Source organism: Montipora capricornis, chromosome 2 (assembly GCF_036669925.1).
Source record: "Montipora capricornis isolate CH-2021 chromosome 2, ASM3666992v2, whole genome shotgun sequence".
NCBI classification, from domain to species: Eukaryota; Metazoa; Cnidaria; class Anthozoa; order Scleractinia; family Acroporidae; genus Montipora; species Montipora capricornis.
This window is the reverse complement of record NC_090884.1, coordinates 25,647,367-25,655,282: the sequence shown is the minus strand read 5'-3', so window position 1 is coordinate 25,655,282 and position 7,916 is coordinate 25,647,367.

The window sequence follows — 7,916 nt, the reverse complement described above, 5'->3', positions numbered from 1 at the left end:
GTTACTGTTAATTTAATACCACACATTTCTATTATTTTGTGAAGTTTTGTGAATAAACTTTCAAGTACGATGATTGTCGTTTGATTTATCCTTGAATGGTCCAATAGAGTGATTTTCGTACGTCTGTGAAATAGGAATTGTACAATTAGATACTATTACCGCCTATTAGCTCCTAATAGTCTAACTCATGACATGCGACAAACTAATCACAGGTAAACACGGTGAGTGCACACTTCATTTCACACCCTGTAATTTTTGGGAATAACTCCCCCGCATGATTTACAAAAGCCTTGTTTAAAGGACTCACACTTAAAAGAACAGTATGGACTGAACTTTTTTGGTATAATCTTGCCTTTTGGTAGCCTACTACACCCTAATAGTTACTATTAAACACTGACTAGTAGTAATTGTTTTACAGACGGATGAAAATCACTCTAGCAGTACACTGATGCAACTATCATTGGCTTTTAACCCATTAAGGCTCTATATTATTGCTTATAGTTCTACTAATGAAATTGTTAAAATTGAATTTTTAACTGAGCTGATAATTTCCTGTAAAACATGAACATATTTACACTCCACGAGATTTCTTTAGCTTTGATTGCAAAGAATAGAATAACAAATGCTCAAGCCTAAGCCTAGTGAAAAGGATTATCATGAAGTTACACTCCACGAGATTTCTTTAGCTTTGATTGCAAAGAATAGAATAACAAATGCTCAAGCCTAAGCCTAGTGAAAAGGATTATCATGAAGTTCATAGAACACCCTAAAATTCTCTGATTGTTTTACTTCAGAGCACTTGTTATAGATTATAATTCAAAATGTATCACATTCTGGAATTTACGTCATCTCACTTGCATACTGATATTTCAAATGTTTATTTCTCTGAATAGAGAAGTCCAGGATCATATTGGGTTCCTGATCAACCGAGCCAGATCATTTTTTACAGAGTCTGCCTAGAAAATAAGGACCCCATAAAATAACACGGGTGCGACATTACGGGGGAACATACATCGGGGCCGAGATGTCACTCTCTTTAGAATCGGGTCCGAAGTGTACTATATCAGTTCAAACTAAGCGAAAACGGGCCCGAACTCCCAAACTTTTTTTCTTTTTTTGACATAAAAATATAAAACAATAGAAATGCAATAATTTTCTTTTGAACGACAAAAAGAACACACAACACTGAAAAAAATTGGTAGCTCTTCTGATGCGGGTTTTTCTCCAGGGGTATTTCCGGAAAAAAGTATTACAGGAAAACCCCGTAGAAAGTGGTACATTAGTATGATATTAAACAGTTAACACTGAAAAGTTGTGTAACCCCTATTTTTTATTTTTATTTTTTACTTTGCATCCTCCCACAAGCGAAAACATTTGTTCTTTCATTGGTTTTGTTTTCTCCAAATAAACAGTCAGCTGTAAATTTCAAAATTAGGCCTGGGTTTCCCTTCCCTTCGTTCACACCTGCGACATCAAACTAACTACATTACAGGAAGGCCACGCGCAGAGAAAACGATAAAACCACGTGATGTCAACAATGCAAGTCTCGAGAGTAGTGTGAACAAAACAACATGACGACATACTTGAAAACCCCAAGGACAAAGAAAAGAGGTCCTTAGGGTACCAAATAAAACAGCAATTCCTTAATGAGACATAAAAGATCACCATGGCATCTAAAAAAAAACATACAGAAACGCTTATATCCAAAACACTGGTTTGCAGTTAGACCGGAGTACCCGTTGGAAACTGGAGTTGTAACACAGCTAAAAAACTTCTCATAATGACATGAAAAATTTCACCCCTCCATTGTCGCCACATTCTGTCGTCCAAATAGATCTGGAGGTCCTCCTTTCTTACGCCTTTTCTCCTCTTTTGTCCCAGTTTCAACTGACTCCAACTGGATTCTACTTCTTGCGTGTGTACACCAGTACGAGGGTCTATGAAATTATGGGCATGGACTACAACTCGGTGTGCTGCCACATTGGGCAGTCCAGTCATTCGTCTATATGCTGGCCAGTCATCCGTGCCCGGATGTAGGCACTTCTGGATGATGGGTAAAAGGGTTGCTGCATCTCTCCTTTCAACGACTTCGAAATATCCTCTGACTGGACTATATTGACAGGAGACGACACCAAAAACCCAGGTGTCTCGCGCAGCTCTTCTTCCTCTGTTGGCCTGCAAAGACACGGGACAAACTGGAGGTCTCGTTACCTTCATTTAAATAATTGACACTCATTGTCTTGTTACATAAAGGTTTCTTTGGTTGACGAGAGAACTTTGATGATACATCGTATAAGTCCTCAAGCATTACCAGTTTGTAACATTTGTTCCCCCGCAAACCCCCCTACCTAATTAGTAAATACCTTTGCTTTGTGATTGAATTTACTTTCATCACACTTCACTACAACTTTAGGGCCGCCAAAGGGTATGAATGGTCTGTTCAAACTTCCTGTAGTCGTCTACAGATTTGCGAGACCAAAGCCGAGTTTAAGCCCAGGGCTCTTGTAATCCTTTGTTGAGGATCGTCTTGGGTGAAATAAAAAATAACCATCAGGATCTTCGTGAGAGGCACTTTCGGAAATTCGGTGAAAAAGCTGTTGGTCCGCAAGTTTCTTCTTCTCCTACACCCAGAGCAGCGCCTTTCATAAAGAAACAAATGAAGATGTTTATCAGTGTTGTAAGCTCATTGATTAGTTGTTGATTAAATTAAATTACATTATTAAAGTTAGCAGCATTCTGTGCATGAAACTTAGAGCTCATTCGACTAACGAAGAGTCAAAGTACGTGTATATAATCAGAGACAATTGCATAAGCTGTCCAGCAACGTGCGAATAGCTCTTTTTTCATTCGCTAAAGGGGGAAGTCTCTTAACTACCAAACCGTTGCGATGGACCTCTTCAAATAGTCATTTCACGCGTCTCTTTAACTCTACAGTTATCCTTCTTTTCCAAGTGTGATATATTTAACATTTCATTACCTGGTTCCGCTCACAACCACCTTTAGTAAATCACAGGCCCAAAGACGAATTAGCGAATTAACTTTGGTTTTCACGCATTTTTAACGCTATGGTGTGAGAACATTCAATGTAAATGTGATTGTATGAAGACAGGTTAAAAGGGAAAAGAGCTCACTTCTGATTGCCGTCCGCGTCTTAAAAACGCGCGTGCTTAAGTTCCCTAATGCTGATCTTGTCATTCTCCTCATTTTTCCTGATTTTGCAACTTCACTTGTTTATTAATTTGCTTCTGGACGGTGATGTTTTTGACGTTTTGCATGTTAACGTCAGTTAATTTTACATGGTTGTCTTTGAAATTTAAAAAAAAATGGTAGGTGAAAAGAAAATTAGACATTTTATAAAAAATGATTTTTCTGATACATTGCAAACTGTAGGAAAATATACAAGCTAGGATAGGTTTACATCTTTATACTCCCTCATCCTTATCTGGTTTCTCTATCTTTTTGCCGTCCGCTTAATATGTCCTGTGTTAGTTATTGAGGAATCTCGATTATTTGATGAAACTAGGGTTTCGTAAATTATACGCTAAAGAATAGTACCGGTAAGCAAAATTCCTGTAAAAAGATAATGATGAATCTTAGGTAATTTAATTATCATTTGTTTGAAGTATTAAGGACTGTGATAATTCAACTCTTTGCTTGCTTTTCAGTGTTCTGTGAGTTTTGCGATTTTTCGTAAAATTCGCGTTTTTCGCAAAAATTGCCACGCTTATTGGGGTGTAGGGATGGCGCAGTGGTGAGAGCACTCGCCTCCCACCATTGTGGCCCGGGTTCGATTCCCAGACTCGGCGTCGTATGTGGGTTGAGTTTGTTGGTTCTCTACTCTGCACCGAGAGGTTTTCTCCGGGTACTCCAGTTTCCCCTCTCTTCAAAACCAACATTTGACTTGATTTGTGTTAATTGTTAATTTCAATTTACAGTGTTCCCAATTAGTGCTTCAGCGCTAGAACGACTAGACACTTAAATAAAGTTCCTTTCCTTTCCTTTCCTTTTATTGGGGACTAGTGTTCCCTACCTTTTCAGTGTTCTACGATTTTTGTGATTTTTCGCAAAATGCGCGAATTAAATCGCACAAAACTGAAAAGCAAGAGAGCACAAGTCCTTGACAAGAGTCGCAATTTTTCCGATTTTTGCAAAAATTACGAAAACTCGGAAAAATCGCAGAACAGTGACAAGCTAGAGAACTCAAATTGCCGACCAGAGTCACGTTTTTTGCAATTTTAACTAATTTTGCGAAAAAAAAAACGCAAAAATCACAGAACACTGAAAAGCAAGTAGAATGCTATCCCCCAACAAGAGTCGCGATTTTGACGATTTTTGTCTTAGCACTACGTTGCAAAGATGATGAACGTTTTTTTTTTTAAATTAGGAAATTTGCGAAAAGTCGAAAACACTGAAAAGCAAGGGAACACAAGTCCTCGACAAGAGTCACGATTTTTACGATTTTTGCGAAATTTACGAAAAATCGGAAAAATCGCAGAACAGTGACAAACCAGAGAACTCAAGTTCCCGACAAGAGTCGCGATTTTTGAGATTTTAACGATTTTTGCGAAAATTGTGAATTTTGCGAAAAATCGCAAAAATCACAAAACACTGAAAAGCTAGAGCACTAGTCTTCGACAAGAGTCGCGTTTTTTGCGAAAAATCGGAAAAAGGGAACAACACTAAAAAGCAAGTGAACACTAGTCCCCAAGAAGAGCCGCGATTTTTTCCGTTTTAACAATTTTTTTCGAAAGTAGGGAATTTAAGCATGGATTTTGCCCTCAAAAAGGCAGCCGTTTACTATAAATCTTACGACTGCGTTGCTGCTATTTGTCGCTATTTGCTGTTTGCTATTTTTTAAATCGAGTTATCCATGTGACAGTTCCAGGCAATTGCTTACATTTGAAAGCACGGCATCCTCAGAAAAGTGGTGGCTACATTGACTTTCTTTCGTTCCATAAGATCATCCACATCCATCTTTTAAAAACTTTTTAATCTTAGCTATGATCTCTTTCATCAAGTTGATCAAACTGCGTCAGGATGCGTTTCCTCTTTTGTTTGATGGATAATCAATTCAAGACAGCTGTCTTACAAACGCGGTACGAGGAAGGTAATCAATTCAAGATGGAAGGCTATCAGAAGCTACGCGGTACGCAGTGACCGAACCGTACATCGAAAGCTACAATGTTAAAAGCTTAGGCCTTATGACTGCAACGAGCACTTAGGCTTAATCAGTTAACGGGTGCTATTTTCTTCACACGATCGTGAGAAAAATGTAGTTTACCCAACCGTAAAATTCACAGTCGATCACTGCTTCATTCGCCAGTCACGCCTTTAGAATGAGAAAGACTCTTTTGAATAAATTACATACTTTCAACTTGACTTTATATTGGTTTCTGCGTAACGCGTACCCAGCTTCGCAGAACTTTATTGGAGTGGCAGGGTAATCTGCAGTTCAGCCTGTTTTGAAATTCACTTTCTGTAAATAAAGCGTTTGCAATTTCAGTTTTTCAAAGTTCATTGCTTTTAGTTAGTAATGATTGTTATGCTGCTTAAAAGCTTTGAGAAACTAGAGATTCAAGGTTCAGTGGGTTTCATATTCGTGCGTTATTAACCCCCGCGTTGAAATATAATAAATTTGCTAGCTGGCACTCGATTTCCAAGGTGTAAAGTTGTGACCCACAGACAAATCGCAAAAATCACGATTCTTGACGCAACTCTTGTCGGGCCTATTGTTTCATTGCTTTTCAGTGTTCTGCGATTTTTGCGATTTTTCGCGTAATTTTCGGAATAATCGTTAAAATCGCGACTCTTGTTTGGGACTAGTGTTCTCTTGCTTTTCAGTGTTATGCCATTTTTGCGATTTTTTTTGCAAAACTCACAATATTCACAAATATTGTTAAAATCGCAAAAATCGCGACTCTTGTTGGGAAGTCAGTACAGTGTTCTCTAACTTTTTAGTGTTCTACGATTTTTGCGTTTTTTCGTACAATTCGCAATTTTCGCAAAAATTGCAATTCTTATTGGGGAATAGAATTCTCTATCTTTTCAGTGTTCTGCAATTTTTGCGTTTTTTTGCAAAAATCGTAATTTTCGCATCTGCGTGCAAACGTGGACTTAAGTGCGTCTTGATTAGCTTTTGCTATTTGCGGACAGAGTTGTACCAGTATTTTCTAAATCGTATAGTCAATAAACTCTTCTTGTTCTATACACTGTGCTAGAAAGGCTTTCATTGAGATCAGACCGCCATCGAGTATGCCATCGGTGGGAAGAAACAAGTTTAAGTATACTACTGACCGAATTGAAAAGTCTTTCATGTTTCGGTTTGATCCTTTTTGTGTTGGACAGTATACATAAAGTGAGCAATTACTTTGCAAATTAACTGTAGAGAATAAAACCCTTTTTTCTCGTGTTTTGTGTTATGTTCGAGTGTTCCTTCCCTAGCGATCTTGAACAATATTGTTTTAGGGGATGCACTGATTTCGAGGAAACTTTTGCGCTTGTTTCCGTGTGGTCGCAATGTTTATGAAGATTTTATATTGAACCTTTTGAAAAGTTCACCGCGTAGTTCTCAGTTGTAACTGACTATGAACAACATAGAAAGGAAATCAAGAGTAACGTGATCTCTCATCGGCACGTATGCGAATGAAAGTTATCGATTAACGTTTACTTTGATAACGCACGTACCCTCGGGACGAGGCAAGGCCTATTGAAATTGTCGCCCTAAACATTTCAACTAGATTCAAATGAAAACTGCGCACTGCACGCTTGTGAGCTTTCCATCTAAAGCACGAATGACATCCAATCGCAACCAAAGCTATTGTAGAGTTGATACTTGAGGCTAGAATTTTGACTAAACAAGATTTCGCCATTGAAACGCACTGACTGGAATAACTTAACATTTGTTTTACGTATCGTTCAAGTAGGAACTGTGGAAAAGGAAGGCTGCGCAATACGTACCAAAGAAACGGGGGGCTTCTTCCCAAGTCTACCAGCTCATTGAAAGTCATACTGTTCTTTGGATTGAAATGTGTCACCTTTAAACAAATTCACTCGGCTATGGTGAGACTTTGCTTATATAATACGTATTCCCAGAGGACGACGTTGCTAGGATTCAATCCAATGGAGCAGAAATGATTTCAATTCAGTTCAATCCCATGGGCTTAAGCCTGTTTACAATTGGCTTTGGTGGACCAACCTGTCGAATTTGTAGTGGGTTTAATTAATACTGGCACACATGGTGTTTGTCTTTGGGTAGATATCAGGATAAGCTTACCGCACGCCCCGTGAATTGCACCTGACGCTGGATTTCGCTCCATTATCATAATTATTTCTTCGTTAAATGTAATGTAAAATTCCTTTTAACTGTCCAGTATGGTTACGCATTAGTGAATAACGATTTTCTGGTTTTTTTCCTTTTTGGCGTTACACGATCCTATTTTAAAATAAGTTCAAGTGTGCCCATGCACCTTAATATGTCAGAAAAATTAACAATTATTGGACGAGGTTGACCAAAATATCGTGATTTATCAGTTGCGAGCAGATCAATTATTTTCTGAAGCCGAAATCTGAGGCAAGTAATGGATCTACCAGACATTGACAAATCACCATATTTTGCGTTAACCGAGGTCAATGATTGTTTTATCATTCGATCACCGAGTTTGTTCTTTGTTTTTGCTTCCGAGATGCCGTAAGTGCGTGCTGCCTTGCAGAGTCCAGTAATGGCACCAATCAATTGGTTTCTCAGCATAACTTCAAATTGTGCTTACAGTCAAACGTTCAATAACACTAAACATCAACAAAGCTGAAGAATTTCACAGTTTTCAAAGCGTATCCAGACAAGCGAACCTCTGGTGTAAAGCTCGCCATTCTTTTTTCTGGCTTCAGCGTAAAATCTCTTCAGTACATATGACTTTCCC